At 50.0% G+C, this 18,018-nt stretch overlaps 1 protein-coding gene and 1 long non-coding RNA gene across 14 annotated transcripts in view; one reads left to right on the top strand and one right to left on the bottom strand.

Annotated features, from left to right (window-relative positions):
• Positions 1-18,018, top strand: part of LOC149330852 (putative methyltransferase-like protein 25) — a 135,413-nt gene that overhangs the window by 53,821 nt on the left and 63,574 nt on the right. The window lies entirely within an intron of this gene.
• Positions 1-18,018, bottom strand: part of LOC149330854 (uncharacterized) — an 83,366-nt gene that overhangs the window by 61,300 nt on the left and 4,048 nt on the right. The gene's annotated exons all lie outside the window — the stretch shown is intronic.

Raw genomic sequence — 18,018 nt, 5'->3', positions numbered from 1 at the left:
CAGGCACCTTTGACAAAGCTTTTGAAGAAGGGAGAGCGCTGGAGTTGGGGTCCCGAGCAAGAGGCTGCACTGCGCAACCTCGTTAAGGTGCTCGCGGACACGGCTGAGTTGCAGCTACCCGACCTAAACAGGGAGTTTGTGATTCAAACCGACGCAAGCGACCTGGGCTTAGGAGCATGTGTTGCTTCAGGAGCATGAAGGCGTCCTCCGACCGGTAGCGTTCGCGAGCCGCTCACTGACGCCGGCAGAGAGGAACTACTCGGTGACAGAGAAGGAATGTCTCGCGATAGTTTTTGCTCTGCGGAAGTTCGACTACTACGTCGACGGGGTGGCATTTGTGATCGAGACGGATCACATGGCGCTCACCTGGCTGAGACGACTCAGCGAGCCGAGCGGCCGCCTGGCGCGTTGGGCCCTGTTGCTGCAGCGTTACGACTTTACCGTACGCTACCGAAAAGGGAAGAACAACGCCGTGGCTGACGCACTCTCGCGAGCGCCTGTCCAGAGCGAGGAAGGTCACGCGACCGACCACCCGACAGGGAGAGAGAGTGAGGGTTTGTCCCCAGCCGTAGCCGATGTAAGGGACGCGGACCGACCGTTGACCCCAGGCGAGAGCGTGAACCACGTGGACTACGCGAGTTCCGTGGGGATCGCGTTCAGCAGAAAGGAGCTGCTCGAAGCTCAGCAGATGGATTCATTTTGTCGAAAAGTGTTCGACGGGCTCAGGGAGCCGGGCGGCCGGGCCGCCGCGCACACGGGGACAGCTGGTGTTGCTGTCGGTGCGGAGCGCTTGGAAACAGCTGGTAGTGCTGTGAGCGCGCTGGATTCTTATCTGCTGGATTCCGACGGCGTCCTGCTGAGGTATATCCCCTCCGAGAACGACACAAGTGAGGCGTTCAAGGTGGTGATACCGCGGGTGTTGAGAGCGGCACTGTTACGTTACTTTCATGACTCGTGCATCGCTGGGCATGCAAGCGGCCCCAAGACTTACGTTAAGTTGTGTCGCTTTGCTACCTGGCTTGGCATGAAAAGGGACGTAACACGCTACGCCCGCTCATGTCATGTGTGCCAAAGTGTGAAGCCCCGGGGTGGACGACCGCCCGGCCTCATGCAGCCGATTAACAGCCAGACTCCCTGGCAAATCGCGGCGTGTGACATCATGGGACCGTATCCCACGACACCGAGTAGGAACAAGTTCCTGCTGGTGGTCACGGATCACTTCAGCAAGTGGGTTGAACTTTTCCCCCTGAGAAAGCTGACGGCACGAGTGATCATGGAGAAGCTGATGGACGTATTCACCAGGTTCGGTTTCCCAGAGCAGCTGATAACGGACAACGCGTCCTACTTCACTGCGAAGGTGTTCGTAGATTCGTGCGCTGCACTCGGCATTAAGCACAAGAAAACGACCACCTATCATGCTCAGTCGAACCCCACGGAACGAGTCAACCGCAACATTAAGCACATGCTTGTCGCGTACTCTGAGAGGCACAAAGATTGGGACTCCTATCTGCCAGAGATCGCGTTCGCTTTGCGTTCGACTGTTAACCGCTCGACTGGGTATGCACCGTCTTCTCTCAATCTGGGTAGAGAGCTGCTAAATCCGATGGACCGGGTTCTAACGGACAGCAGGAAGACGCCAGTCGCTTCGTCAGCACGAGCTGAATACGCGACGCAGCTGTGCGCTAAGATGACGGAGGCCTTACACAAGGCTCGCCGAAACCTGAGCACCGCTAGGGCGCAGCAGAAAGCACAGTACGACCGCTCGCACCGGGATGTTCACTACGAAGTGGGCGATCTGGTGCTTCGGCGCCAACACGTTCTGAGCGATGCTAGCAGACAGTTCGCGGCCTCGTTGGCGCCGAAATGGATCGGGCCGCTTCGCGTGCGAGAGAAGCTTTCCTCGCTCGTTTACAGGCTCGAGGACTTGCGGTCGAAACCGACAGGCGGACCGGTGCACGTATGCGACCTGAAACGTTACGTGCAGCGAGATGAGTGGGTTCAGGACACAGCCCGACCCGCGCCGCAGTCGGAGAACGAGCGCTGCGATCAGCCGGCGAACTCCGCGTCCCGCTATAACTTGCGCCGTAGGCAGAAATAAAATCTGCCTGCGCGGACTAGAGCGAGGGCGCAGGCCGACAAGCAGTCTCGTTAAATGCATGAACGTACGGGCCGCTCATGCCGATCAATGTTACGTGAGACTTACTTGCGTTAGCCCTCATGACTCTCGTGAGGGCCGAACAGCTACGTAGCACGCGCTGCGGGAGTTGGTTACTTCTGTGTTGACCTTTTCAGCGCAGATGGAAAAGAAGCAGGGCGCATCAGAACGACATCGTTCGCAACTACCACCAACTAGAACCATCTAGAGCCACCATCCAGCTTCGGCAACGCGCCGCGCCCATGGCCCGCCGCTACGCAGAGCCCGCGACCTGAAGCCGCCACCCTGCCGCCACCTGGGCACCCCTGCTACCTGCCACGCCGCATCGGAGCCAACCGCCTGCCTACCGACTGTACGCCTCTGCACCCGCCTACCCAAGAGCAAGCTGGCAAAACGAAGTCAGAGCAGCCGTGGCCTCATTACCACCTCAACCCTGGGCCCTGGCCAGCTGATCAAGTATGCCAGGGCGGCGCAACCGCGGCCTCTAACATGAAAGCGCCGCGGCCCTCGCCTCTGAAGCCACCTGACCTGGTCTCTCAGAGCGACGCAGCCACAGACCTGGCCTCCAAGTAATCGAAGCCGGGGCCAAGGAGGCGGTCGACCATATTCACCGGAGCGGCGCAGCCGCGCGTACTCGGAAGACGGCGACCGGTAACAAGCCACCTTTCGACGTCGGCATCTCGCGGGTGGTCAAGCCTTCGGACCAGCTGATCGGTGCGGGCGTGGCGCGGACATCAACAAGTGTACCAGCGGGAGCCGAAGAACTTCGATCCCTGGATGGCGGAGAAGATTAAGTAACGTTGCGCCCGCTTCTCTGTCCGGGAGGCTTCTTAAGGAGGGGAGGATGTGGGATATACAGATATCCCACGCCTGCCCGCGCCGAGTCACGAGACGAGAGCGCATGCCGCAGGGAATGGGGAGAGGAGGGCACCCGGCAACTCTCCTCACTCTCAGTTCGGACGTGACGTCACGCCTACGCTCTGGCGTCTTAGGAACGGGGTGAACGACCCCTCTTGGTTGCAACCGGTTGCTCAAGGGGGGTGCAATGTCATAGGGGTTTAAGGAGAGCTCACGCGGGAACAAAGGCTGTCTAGTCTCCCCTCTCGCCGTGGTGACTGCCCGATTGCCCCGCCGACCCCGTCTCCTGCCCGCGCCTCCCTGGATTATTCAACGCCGGTCGACGACGACCTGGTAAGCTGCTGAACCATATATTATCGGATAGAACATTCTTCCGCAGTGTGCTTTGCCTTGCGCTAGGTAAATAAACGGTTTCCTAGCGTACTCTGTTCGTTGCCTACTTCGTCCGAACCCGCCGTGGCTGTGACTTTGCGCCACGGGTTGGGGACACGAGAACGCCCGCGCATAGCTGGCACGGAAGCGCGCCTTTCCGGCCGGCTGCACGCGAGTGACCCCATACACTTAAGGTTCATTCCATACCGTTATCAATCGACATATCTATCGTGAGCGAGGAATGCTTGAGCCTGACCGAAGTCTGTGGCAGCTGCATTATTTGAGTGGCACTTAAGGCTCATTTCATACCATTATGAATCAGCATCGCTATCGTGAGCGAGGAATGCTTGAGCCTGACGGAAGAGAGTGGCAGTTGAATTTATGAGTGGCACATAAGGTTCATCCCATACCATTATGAATCGACGTCACTATCGTGAGCGAGGAATGCGTGAGTCTGACGGAAGACAGTGGCAATTGCATTTATGAGTGGCACTCAAGGTTCATTTAATACCATTATGAATCGACATCACTATTGTGTGCGAGGAATGCTTGAGTCTGACGGTAGACAGCGGCAGTTGCATATTTGAGTGGGACTCTGTGGTGATTCCATACCATTAGAAGCTACATTGGAATCGTGAGCGAGGAGTGCTAGAGCCTGGCGTGAGAAAGTAGCAGCTGCATATGACCGACACTCTGTGGTGATTCCATACCATTAGAATATACATTGGAATCGTGAGCGAGGAGTGCTTGAGCCTGGCGTGAGACAGTATCAGCTGCATATGAGCGACACGCTATGGTGATTCCACACCATTAGAATCTACTTTGGAATCGTGAGCGAGGAGTGCTTGAGCCTGGCGTGAGACCGTAGATGCTGCATATGAGCAACACTCTGTGGTGATTCCATACCATTAGAACCTAGATTGGAATCGTGAGCGAGGAGTGCTTGAGCCTGGCGTGAGACAGTAGCAGCTACATATGAGCGACACCTTATGGTGATTCCACCACCATTAGAATCTACATCGGTATCGTGAGCGAGGATTGCTTGAGCCTGGCGTGAGACAGTAGCAGCTGCATATGAGCGACACTCTGTGGTCATTACATACCATTAGAATCTATATTGGTATCGTGAGCGAGGAGTGCTTGAGCCTGGCGTGAGACAGTAGCAGCTGCATATGAGCGGCACTCTGTGGTGATTACATACCATTAGAATCTACATCGGTATCGTGAGCGAGGAATGCTTGAGCCTGGCGTGAGACAGTAGCAGCTGCATATGAGCGACACTCTGTGGTGATTCCATACCATTAGAATCTACATTGGAATCGTGAGTGAGGAGTGCTTGAGCCTGGCATGAGACAGTAGCAGCTGCATATGAGCGACACTCTATGGTGATTACATACAATTAGAATCTACATCGGTATCGTGAGCGAGGAATGTTTGAGCCTGACGGTAGACAGTGGCAGTTGAATTTATGGGTGGCACTTAAGGTTCATTAAATACCATTATGAATTGACAACACTATCGTGAGCGAGGAATGCTTGAGCCTGTCGGTAGACAGTGGCAGTTGAATTTATGAGTGGCACTTAAAGTTCATTCCATACTATTATGAATCGACATCACTATCGTGAGCGAGGAATGCTTGAGCCTGACGGTAGACAGTGGCAGTTGAATTTATGAGTGGCACTTAAGGTTCATTTCATACAATTATGAATCGACATCGCTATCGTGAGCGAGGAATGCTTGAGCCTGACGGTAGAAAGTGGCAGTTGACTTTATGAGTGGCACTTAAGGCTCATTTCATGCAATTATGAATCGACATCGCTATCGTCAGCGAGGAATGCTTGAGCCTGACGGTAGACAGTGGCAGTTGAATTTATGAGTGGCACTTAAGGTTCATTTCATACAATTATGAATCGACATCGCTATCGTGAGCAAGGAATGCTTGAGCCTGACGGTAGACAGTGGCAGTTGAATTTATGAGTGGCACTTAAGGTTCATTTCATACAATTATGAATCGACATCGCTATCGTGAGCGAGGAATGCTTGAGCCTGACGGTAGACAGTGGCAGTTTAATTTATGAGTGGCACTTAAGGTTCATTCCATACTGTTATGAATCGACATCACTATCGTGAGCGAGGAATGCTTGAGCCTGACGGTAGACAGTGGCAGTTGAATTTATGAGTGGCACTTAAGGTTCATTAAATACCATTATGAATCGACATCACTATCGTGAGCGAGGAATGCTTGAGCCTGACGGTAGACAGTGGCAGTTGAATTTATGAGTGGCACTTAAGGTTCATTTCATACAGTTATGAATTGACATCGCTATCGTGAGCGAGGAATGCTTGAGCCTGACGGTAGACAGTGGCAGATGCATTTATGAGTGGCACTTAAGGTTGATTTCATACAATTATGAATCGACATCGCTATCGTGAGCGAGGAATGCTTGAGCCTGACGGTAGACAGTGGCAGTTGAATTTTTGAGTGGCACTTAAGGTTCATTTCATACAATTATGAATCGACATCGCTGTCGTGAGCGAGGAATGGTTGAGTCTGACGGCAGACAGTCGCAGTTGAATTTATGACTGGCAATTAAGGTTCATTCCATACTATTATGAATCGACATCGCTGTCGTGAGCGAGGAATCCTTGAGCCTGACGGTAGACAGTCGCAGTTGAATTTATGAGTGGCACTTAAGGTTCATTCCATACTATTATGAATCGGCATCGCTGTCGTGAACGAGGAATGCTTGAGCCTGATGGTAGACAGTGGCAGTTGAATTTATGAGTGGCACTTAAGGTTGATTTCATACAATTATGAATCGACATCGCTATCGTGAGCGAGGAATGCTTGAGCCTGACTGTAGACAGTGGCAGTTGAATTTATGAGTGGCACTTAAGGTTCATTAAATACCATTATGAATCGACATCACTATAGTGAGCGAGGAATGCTTGAGCCTGACAGTAGACAGTCGCAGTTGAATTTATGAGTGGCACTTAAGGTTCATTCCATACCATTATGAATCGACATCGCTTTCGTGAGCGAGGAATGCTTGATTGAGCCTGACGGTAGACAGTGGCAGTTGAATTTATGAGTGGCACTTAAGGTTCATTAAATACCATTCTGAATAGACATCACTATCGTGAGCGAGGAATAATTGAGCCTGACGGTAGACAGTGGCAGTTGAATTTATGAGTGGCACTTAAGCTTCATTTCATACAATTATGAATCGACATCGCTATCGTGAGCGAGGAATAATTGAGCCTGACGGTAGACAGTGGCAGTTGAATTTATGAGTGGCACTTAAGGTTCATTTCATACAATTATGAATCGACATCGCTATCGTGAGCGAGGAATGCTTGAGCCTGACGGTAGACAGTGGCAGTTGAATTTATGAGTGGCACTTAAGGTTCATTTCATACAATTATGAATCGACATCGCTATCGTGAGCGAGGAATGCTTGAGCCTGACGGTAGACAGTGGCAGTTGAATTTATGAGTGGCACTTAAGGTTCATTAAATACCATTATGAATCGACATCACTATTGTGAGCGAGGAATGCTTGAGCCTGACGGTAGACAGTGGTAGTTGAATTTATGAGTGGCACTTAAGGTTCATTAAATACCATTATGAATCGACATCACTATCGTGAGCGAGGAATGCTTGAGCCTGACGGTAGACAGTGGCAGTTGAATTTATGAGTGGCACTTAAGGTTCATTCCATACCATTATGAATCGACATCACTATCGTGAGCGACGAATGCTTGAGCCTGATGGTAGACAGAGGCAGTTGAATTTATGAGTGGCACTTCAGGTTCATTAAATACCATTATGAATCGACATCACTATCGTGAGCGAGGAATGCTTGAGCCTGAGGGTAGAGAGTCGCAGTTGAATTTATGAGTGGCACTAAAGGTTCATTCCATACCATTATGAATCGACATCGTTGTCGTGAGCGAGGAATGCTTGAGCCTGACGGTAGACAGTGGCAGTTGAATTTATGAGCGGCACTTAAGGTTCATTCAATACCATTATGAATCGACATCACTATCGTGAGGCAGGAATGCTTGAGCCTGACGGTAGACAGTGGCAGTTGAATTTATAAGTGGCACTTAAGGTTCATTCAATACCATTATGAATCGACATCGCTATCGTGAGCGAGGAATGCTTGAGCCTGACGGTAGACAGTGGCAGTTGAATTTATGAGTGGCACTTAAGGTTCATTAAATACCATTATGAATCGACATCACTATTGTGAGCGAGGAATGCTTGAGCCTGACGGTAGACAGTGGTAGTTGAATTTATGAGTGGCACTTAAGGTTCATTAAATACCATTATGAATCGACATCACTATCGTGAGCGAGGAATGCTTGAGCCTGACGGTAGACAGTGGCAGTTGAATTTATGAGTGGCACTTAAGGTTCATTCCATACCATTATGAATCGACATCACTATCGTGAGCGACGAATGCTTGAGCCTGATGGTAGACAGAGGCAGTTGAATTTATGAGTGGCACTTCAGGTTCATTAAATACCATTATGAATCGACATCACTATCGTGAGCGAGGAATGCTTGAGCCTGAGGGTAGAGAGTCGCAGTTGAATTTATGAGTGGCACTAAAGGTTCATTCCATACCATTATGAATCGACATCGTTGTCGTGAGCGAGGAATGCTTGAGCCTGACGGTAGACAGTGGCAGTTGAATTTATGAGCGGCACTTAAGGTTCATTCAATACCATTATGAATCGACATCACTATCGTGAGGCAGGAATGCTTGAGCCTGACGGTAGACAGTGGCAGTTTAATTTATGAGTGGCACTTAAGGTTCATTCCATACTGTTATGAATCGACATCACTATCGTGAGCGAGGAATGCTTGAGCCTGACGGTAGACAGTGGCAGTTGAATTTATGAGTGGCACTTAAGGTTCATTAAATACCATTATGAATCGACATCACTATCGTGAGCGAGGAATGCTTGAGCCTGACGGTAGACAGTGGCAGTTGAATTTATGAGTGGCACTTAAGGTTCATTTCATACAGTTATGAATTGACATCGCTATCGTGAGCGAGGAATGCTTGAGCCTGACGGTAGACAGTGGCAGATGCATTTATGAGTGGCACTTAAGGTTGATTTCATACAATTATGAATCGACATCGCTATCGTGAGCGAGGAATGCTTGAGCCTGACGGTAGACAGTGGCAGTTGAATTTTTGAGTGGCACTTAAGGTTCATTTCATACAATTATGAATCGACATCGCTGTCGTGAGCGAGGAATGGTTGAGCCTGACGGCAGACAGTCGCAGTTGAATTTATGACTGGCAATTAAGGTTCATTCCATACTATTATGAATCGACATCGCTGTCGTGAGCGAGGAATCCTTGAGCCTGACGGTAGACAGTCGCAGTTGAATTTATGAGTGGCACTTAAGGTTCATTCCATACTATTATGAATCGGCATCGCTGTCGTGAACGAGGAATGCTTGAGCCTGATGGTAGACAGTGGCAGTTGAATTTATGAGTGGCACTTAAGGTTGATTTCATACAATTATGAATCGACATCGCTATCGTGAGCGAGGAATGCTTGAGCCTGACTGTAGACAGTGGCAGTTGAATTTATGAGTGGCACTTAAGGTTCATTAAATACCATTATGAATCGACATCACTATAGTGAGCGAGGAATGCTTGAGCCTGACAGTAGACAGTCGCAGTTGAATTTATGAGTGGCACTTAAGGTTCATTCCATACCATTATGAATCGACATCGCTTTCGTGAGCGAGGAATGCTTGATTGAGCCTGACGGTAGACAGTGGCAGTTGAATTTATGAGTGGCACTTAAGGTTCATTAAATACCATTCTGAATAGACATCACTATCGTGAGCGAGGAATAATTGAGCCTGACGGTAGACAGTGGCAGTTGAATTTATGAGTGGCACTTAAGCTTCATTTCATACAATTATGAATCGACATCGCTATCGTGAGCGAGGAATAATTGAGCCTGACGGTAGACAGTGGCAGTTGAATTTATGAGTGGCACTTAAGGTTCATTTCATACAATTATGAATCGACATCGCTATCGTGAGCGAGGAATGCTTGAGCCTGACGGTAGACAGTGGCAGTTGAATTTATGAGTGGCACTTAAGGTTCATTTCATACAATTATGAATCGACATCGCTATCGTGAGCGAGGAATGCTTGAGCCTGACGGTAGACAGTGGCAGTTGAATTTATGAGTGGCACTTAAGGTTCATTTCATACAATTATGAATCGACATCGCTATCGTGAGCGAGGAATGCTTGAGCCTGACGGTAGACAGTGGTAGTTGAATTTATGAGTGGCACTTAAGGTTCATTAAATACCATTATGAATCGACATCACTATCGTGAGCGAGGAATGCTTGAGCCTGACGGTAGACAGTGGCAGTTGAATTTATGAGTGGCACTTAAGGTTCATTCCATACCATTATGAATCGACATCACTATCGTGAGCGACGAATGCTTGAGCCTGATGGTAGACAGAGGCAGTTGAATTTATGAGTGGCACTTCAGGTTCATTAAATACCATTATGAATCGACATCACTATCGTGAGCGAGGAATGCTTGAGCCTGAGGGTAGAGAGTCGCAGTTGAATTTATGAGTGGCACTAAAGGTTCATTCCATACCATTATGAATCGACATCGTTGTCGTGAGCGAGGAATGCTTGAGCCTGACGGTAGACAGTGGCAGTTGAATTTATGAGCGGCACTTAAGGTTCATTCAATACCATTATGAATCGACATCACTATCGTGAGGCAGGAATGCTTGAGCCTGACGGTAGACAGTGGCAGTTGAATTTATGAGTGGCACTTAAGGTTCATTCCTTACCGTTATGAATCGACATCACTATCGTGAGCGAGGAATGGTTGAGCCTGACGGTAGACAGTGGCAGTTGAATTTATGAGTGGCACATAAGGTTCATTAAATACCATTATGAATCGAAATCACTATCGTGAGCGAAGAATGCTTGAGCCTGGCGTGAGACAGTAACAGTTGAATTTATGAGTGGCACTTAAGGTTTTTGGTTTGGTTTTTGTGGGGTTTAACGTCCCAAAGTGACTAAGGCTATGAGAGACGCCGTAGTGGAGGGCTCCGGAAATTTCGACCACCTGGGGTTCTTTAACGTGCACTGACATCGCACAGTACACGGGCCTCTAGAATTTCTCCTCCAAAGAAGCACTTAAGGTTCATTCCATACTATTATGAATCGACATCGCAGTCGTGAGCGAGGAATGCTTGAGCCTGACGGTAGACAGTCGCAGTTGAATTTATGAGTGGCACTTAAGGTTCATTCCATACTATTATGAATCGACATCGCTGTCGTGAGCGAGGAATGCTTGAGCCTAACGGTAGACAGTCGCAGTTGAATTGATGAGTGAGTGGCACTTAAGGTTCATTCCATACTATTATGAATCGACATCGCTGTCGTGAGCGAGGAATGCTTGAGCCTGACGGTAGACAGTCGCAGTTGAAGTTATGAGTGGTACTTAAGGTTCATTCCATACTATTATGAATCGACATCGCTGTCGTGAGCGAGGAATGCTTGAGCCTGACGGTAGACAGTCGCAGTTGAATTTATGAGTGGCACTTAAGGTTCATTCCATACTATTATGAATCGACATCGCTGTCGTGAGCGAGGAATGCTTGAGCCTGACGGTAGGCAGTGGCAGTTGAATTTATGAGTGGCACTTAAGGTTCATTCCATACTATTATGAATCGGCATCGCTGTCGTGAGCGAGGAATGCTTGAGCCTGACGGTAGACAGTCGCAGTTGAATTTATGAGTGGCACTTAAGGTTCATTAAATACCATTATGAATCGACATCACTATCGTGAGCGAGGAATGCTTGAGCCTGACCGTAGACAGTCGCAGTTGAATTTATGAGTGGCACTTAAGGTTCATTATATACCATTATGAATCGACATCACTATCGTGAGCGAGGAATGCTTGAGCCTGACGGTAGACAGTGGCAGTTGAATTTATGAGTGGCACTTAAGGTTCATTAAATACCATTATGAATCGACATCGCTTTCGTGAGCGGGGAATGCTTGAGCCTGACGGTAGAAAGTGGCAGTTGAATTTATGAGTGGCACTTAAGGTTCATTCAATACCATTATGAATCGACATCCCTATCGTGAGCGAGGAATGCTTGAGCCTGACGGTGGACAGTGGCAGTTGAATTTATGAGTGGCACTTAAGGTTCATTAAATACCATTATGAATCGACATCACTATCGTGAGCGAGGAATGCTTGAGCCTGACGGTAGACAGTCGCAGTTGAATTTATGAGTGGCGCTTAATTAAGGTTCATTAAATACCATTAAGAATCGACATCACTATTGTGAGCGAGGAATGCTTGAGCCTGACGGTAGACAGCGGCAGTTGCATATATGAGTGGCACTCTATGGTGATTCCATACCTTTGGAATCGACATCGGTATCGTGAGCGAGGAATCCTTGAGCCTGGCGTGAGACAGTAGCAGCTGCTTATGAGCGACAGTCTATGGTGATTCCACCATTAGAATCTACATCGGTATCGTGAGCGAGGAGTGCTTGAGCCTGGCGTGAGACAGTAGCAGCTGCATATGAGCGACACTCTGTGGTGATTAAATACCATTAGAATCTACATCGGTATCGTGAGCGAGGAGTGCTTGAGCCTGGCGTGAGACAGTAGCAGCTGCATATGAGCGACATTCTATGGTGATTCCATACCTTTGGAGTCGACGTCGGCATCGTGAGCGAGGAATACTTGAGCCTGGCGTGAGACAGCAGCAGCTGCATATAAGCGACACCTTATGGCGATTCCCTACCATTAGAATCTACATCGGTATCGTGAGCGAGGAGTGCTTGAGCCTGGCGTGAGACAGTAGCAGCTGCATATGAGCGACACTCTGTGGTGATTACATACCATTAGAATCTACATTGGTAGCGTGAGCGAGGAGTGCTTGAGCCTGGCGTGAGACAGTAGCAGCTGCATATGAGCGGCCCTCTGTGGTGATTACATACCATTAGAATCTACATTGTTATCGTGAGCGAGGAATGCTTGAGCCTGGCGTGAAACAGTAGCAGCTGCATATGAGCGACACTCTGTGGTGATTCCATACCATTAGAATCTACATTGGAATCGTGAGCGAGGAGTGCTTGAGCCTGGCGTGAGACAGTAGCAGCTGCATATGAGCGGCCCTCTGTGGTGATTACATACCATTAGAATATACATTGGTATCGTGAGCGAGGAGTGCTTGAGCCTGGCGTGAGACAGTAGCAGCTGCATATGAGCGGCCCTCTGTGGTGATTACATACCATTAGAAACTACATTGGTATCGTGAGCGAGGAATGCTTGAGCCTGGCGTGAAACAGTAGCAGCTGCATATGAGCGACTCTGTGGTGATTCCATACCTTTAGAATCTACATTGGAATCGTGAGCGAGCTGTGCTTGAGCCTGGCGTGAGACAGTAGCAGCTGCATATGAGCGGCACTCTATGGTGATTACATACAATTAGAATCTACATCGGTATCGTGGGCGAGGAGTGCTTGAGCCTGGCGTGAGACAGTAGCAGCTGCATATGAGCGACACTCTGTGGTGATTACATACCATTAGAATCTACATCGGTATCGTGAGCGACGTGTGCTTGAGCCTGGCGTGAGACAGTAGCAGCTGCATATGAGCGACACTATGGTGATTCCATACCATTAGAAATCTACATTGGAATCGTGAGCGAGGAGTGCTTGAGCCTGGCGTGAGACAGTAGCAGCTGCATATGAGCGACACTCTATGGTGAGTCCATACCATTAGAATCTACATCGGTATCGTGAGCGAGGAGTGCTTGAGCCTGGCGTGAGACAGTAGCAGCTGCATATGAGCGGCCCTCTGTGGTGATTACATACCATTAGAATCTACACCGGTATCGTGAGCGAGGAGTGCTTGAGCCTGGCGTGACACAGTAGCAGCTGCATATGAGCGACACACTATGGTGATTCCATACCTTTGGAATCGACATCGGTATCGTGAGCGAGGAATACTTGAGGCTGGCGTGAGACAGTAGCAGCTGCATATGAGCGACACTCTGTGGTGATTACAAACCATTAGAATCTACATTGGAATCTTGAGCGAGGAGTGCTTGAGCCTCGCGTGAGACAGTAGCAGCTGCATATGAGCGACACTGTGTGGTGATTACATACCATTAGAATCTACATCGGTATCGTGAGCGAGGAGTGCTTGAGCCTGGCGTGAGACAGTAGCAGCTGCATATGAGCGGCACTCTGTGGTGATTCCATACCATTAGAATCTACATCGGTATCGTGAGCGAGGAGTGCTTGAGCCTTGCGTGAGACAGTGGCAGCGGCATATGAGCGACACTCTATGGTGATTCCATACCTTTGGAATCGACATCGGTATCGTGAGCGAGGAATGCTTGAGCCTGGCGTGAGACAGTAGCAGCAGCATATGAGCGACACTCTATGGTGATTACATACCATTAGAATCTACATCGGTATCGTGAGCGAGGAATGCTTGAGCCTGGCGTGAGACAGTAGCAGCTGCATATGAGCGACACTCTGTGGTGATTCCATACCATTAGAATCTACATTGGAATCGTGAGCGAGGAATGCTTGAGTCTGGCGTGAGACAGTAGCAGCTGCATAAGAGCGACACTGTGGTGATTCCGTACCATTAGAATCGACATCGGTATTGTGAGCGAGGAATGTCTTTAGCTGACGTGATACAGCAGCAGCTGAATTTAGGAGCAGCACTCAGTGCGCTCATTCCATACCATTAGAATCTACATCGGAATCGTAAGCGAGGAATGCTTGAGCCTTGCGTGAGACAGTAGCAGCTGCATGTGAGCGACGCTCTGTATTGATTCCATACCGTTAGAATCGACGTCGGTATCGTGAGCGAGGAATGTCTTGAGCCTGGCTTGAGATAGCAGCAGCTGGATTTAGGAGTAGTGGCACGCAGTGGTCATTTTCACAGCATTATTATGCGTCGACATCGGTATCATGAGTGAAGAATGCTTCAGCGTGACGTTCGTTAGTGACTAGCAGCTCGGCCTCCCGAGCGTTCTCTCTAGCCTATGCCAGCAATTTCGTCCTCTTCGGCATGTTGTCACTATCGGCCGCGTGGGTCGCTACAAGCCTATTTGTTGTGCCTCACGGTACCGATGTCGAATTTGCACATAAAGCCATCGTCCGGACCCGACTTCAATCTCCCAGTTAACAGTAACAGGTCCCCGGTCCTTGCGTCGTCCAATCTGTCACCTTATTACTACTACTTTTCCTACATAAACGCTCCTCTTTCCAGCAGTTCACCACCTGTCTCTTAGCCACTCCAGCTTTGTGGGTATGTGCCATTTTGTTTGAGGCCAACCAAGCAACAAACGACCTCGGCCTCGGCCGGACACTGCCACCGCCGTTCTGCCGCTATCTCCTCTCAGACAGCCCTCAAATAAACGTGGCCGCGGTCGCCTCCTGGGCGACGTCCACATCGTGGTGACCCTGCGAACCGCCCGTTCTTCACCAGCAGCGTTCCAGGATGGCGTACGGACAGGACCCAGGCTTCGACCCGCCGCTTCCAGCGTTCCGGACTCAGGGCATTGGCGAGCAGTTCGCTGAGTTGAGGCTGCGCTGTACATGACGGCATCACTATCCAGCCCGTTAAACACGCAGTCCTCTGCGATATCCTCCCGCCTCCCTTCTGCGCCGACTCGCCTGCTCTGGCTTGGGCTGCCGACCATACGATGAGCTGCGTGCGGCCGTCTTGGCGGGCTTCGGCGCCTACTGTGTGCCGCTGCCACTCTACGACGCAGCGGACCCGCTTTCGCCGCTGCCAGCCTCTGACCCTGCACCGGCCTAGCTCGCGCCCGCGCAGCCTTCATCAGAACCCGGCCCATCTTAGCAGCCCCTCGCCGCCACTCCTGCCCAGTGTCTCCGGCTCGGCCGTCTTTCTCTACACCCCACCAGGTGGGATCAGCACGAGCTTCGCCTCACCTCCTGCTTCTGCTACTGGCTGAACAGGACCCCGTATCGGAGCCAGCGCCTGTCGCCAAGCCAAACCAGGCCACTGCTGTGGGCCCTTCTTGCTCCCCACCAGTGCTGGAATGTTCAAAGCAGCCTGCCACCGCTGGCTCGACCACCATTAGACGCACGTGCCTAGTACACAGAAGCTTCAAGTTCCAAACACACTGCCGCTTCATCAGCCGCCCGCCGCCTGGCACAAGCTCCCTATAGCTGTCCAGGCTCGCGGACGTATGTGCCCCTGGTTGCCGTTGTGGTGCCGAGGCCGCCTCCGATTACCGCTATCTCACCGGCGTTCTCCTGCATGACCGGCTCGGCGCCTGTGGCAAGGGCGCCACTCGTGCTGCCGCCCGTCACGTTATCGCTGTACTTCCCGTAGCCTGCCTGGGTAACGGTCAGTCAGATTGGACCGGCAGCAGTTGCGCTGCTCTTGGGACCCCCGGCCCACCTAGGCATCTCTGCTGCGCCGCACCTCATGCGATGCCCGTCAGCTGCCGCACCAGCACCACCGGCACTGGGGGTCCACTTAGCAGGCTGACCCGCATCCCTCACCTGTCATTACGCGTCCCTCGACACCCACCGCAAGTTCGGCCGCTATGCCTCAGCCAGGGTCGCCCGCCTGAGCCATGCCTTCGGATCCCGGACACCCTGCAGGACTCCTAACACATACCGACTAACCGTCTAAAGGGGGAGCCCTGTAGCGACCCGCGCGGCCGACACTGACAACATGCCGAAGAGGACGAAGTTGCTGGAGCTAAAGAGATTCTCCTTTTCCTCTAAAGCTCCTAATCATTCCAACAGTTCACCGCCTGTGTCTTGGCCACTCCCCCGTAGTGGGTATGTGCCATTCTACTTGAGGCCAACCAACCAACCAACAACAACAACAACGCTGGAGACCTCGGCCTCGGGCCGGACGCTGCCGCCGCCGCTCTGCCGCTATCTCCTCTCGGGCAGCCCTCAAATAAACGGGGCCGCAGTCGCCTCCTGGGAGACCTCCTTAGGCTTTTGTCGACCTCCACAGGCGAAACAACGTACTCGTGTTGCTATCGGGTACTCACTAATATGCGTTTACGCACTATTCGGCTATAGCTCATCTGATAGCCAGTGCTGGCTTCAAAAGACCGCCTGCGCGTACCCATCGAGCTCAGTTTTTACCCGCTTGCAGCCTGCCAAGTAGCAGGAATATACTTTCCTTCGATGCTATGTCTACGCCGCCCAGTTCATGGATACCAAACATAACAGCGTTCACTGTTTCCATTCAGCTTTGTTAGGTGATCTTGAAATTACATATGGGTAACTACTATTACAGTAAATGGCTATGCCACCGAAATCTTCTGCTTTCTCTGCTCAATGGTTACGCTCTTAAAACCCTTGATGAATACGGAGTCATATTGTTCCTCGTCATCCAAGCCTCAGTAAGGACTATCGTCAAATTTTACGGCAAAAGAATCGAGGTACATTTCTAAGTCATCTATTTTGTTTTTAACACTCCTCATATTCAGGTGCATGGTTGTTACCAGTTCATCTTTATTCCTCTACTTTATGTGTAGTATGTGGGGAAGTCGTGATAGGAACAGCAATTTTCCTGCCTTTCCATTGTAGAAGCTTCGGAAGTACACAAAAATGTGGGTCATATTATCTTCCAATCTTAACAATATTACCTAGCCTCCAATTTCAACAATATCTGCGATGTTTGAGATTCTGATGTTCTTCGTCTTTCCTAGCAAGAATTTGGCCACAAGTGAACTACACAAACTTCCGCCCTAATCTTTTCTTTTGAGCAATGGCTGCCCCAAGAAGTTTTTGTTCAGGTCTGGTTTATGGGGGGTTTAGCATCCCAAAGCAACTCAGGCTATAAGGGACACCGTAGAGAAGGGCTCCGGAAATTTCGACCACCTGGGGATCTCTTTAACGTGCGCTGACATCACACAGTAAGTACACGGGCCTTTAGAATTTCGCCTCCATGGAAATTTTGCCGCCGCGGGCGGAATCGAAGACGCGTCTTTAGGTTCAGCAGCCGAGCGCCATAACCACTGAGCCATCGCGGCGGCTTAGTTTTTGTTTCAGCTAGTCACGGTCATGTCTATTGTATGCAGGTGTGATGTGGCCACCACAGTCAAGATCTTTAGTTTCAGTTCTTTGCTTCTTACTTTTCTGCAGGAGCTTTTCTCGTTTTATGCGCGGTACAAAACGGACAATTATCTCATCGGACTTGGAAGGTACTGACGCGTAGCACACATCAATATCAGAGTCTGCAATTGGCTCATTCACCATATTTCCAATCCTCATTACTATGTCTACTGCATCACCCTCCTCGGGCAGACCTTTTTTTTTAAATAAAATTCTTTATTCGTTTCAGTAAGCTTTCGCTGTACTGCTTCAAACTGTCTTTCAAATTTTGTCTTCTTCAAAAGTGTGAAGCGCTGCATTGCTTCACATTGCCTTTCAAATGTCAGCCCTTATCTCGCGTTTGAAATTGTCAACGGTTTGTATCGAATCTTTCACTTCTTTGCTCATTGCTAGCAGCTAACGAAAGGAACACTGAGTAGGCTGCAGAACAGTTTTCGAAACGCACAGACTAAGTCGAAACTCA

The sequence above is a fragment of the Amblyomma mixtum genome, chromosome 9 (genome assembly GCF_055824585.1).
Source record: "Amblyomma mixtum isolate Tamu chromosome 9, ASM5582458v1, whole genome shotgun sequence".
In the NCBI taxonomy this organism is placed as follows: Eukaryota; Metazoa; Arthropoda; class Arachnida; order Ixodida; family Ixodidae; genus Amblyomma; species Amblyomma mixtum.
The sequence above is the reverse complement of the archived record's forward strand: the minus strand, read 5'-3'. Positions and strand labels throughout refer to the sequence as shown.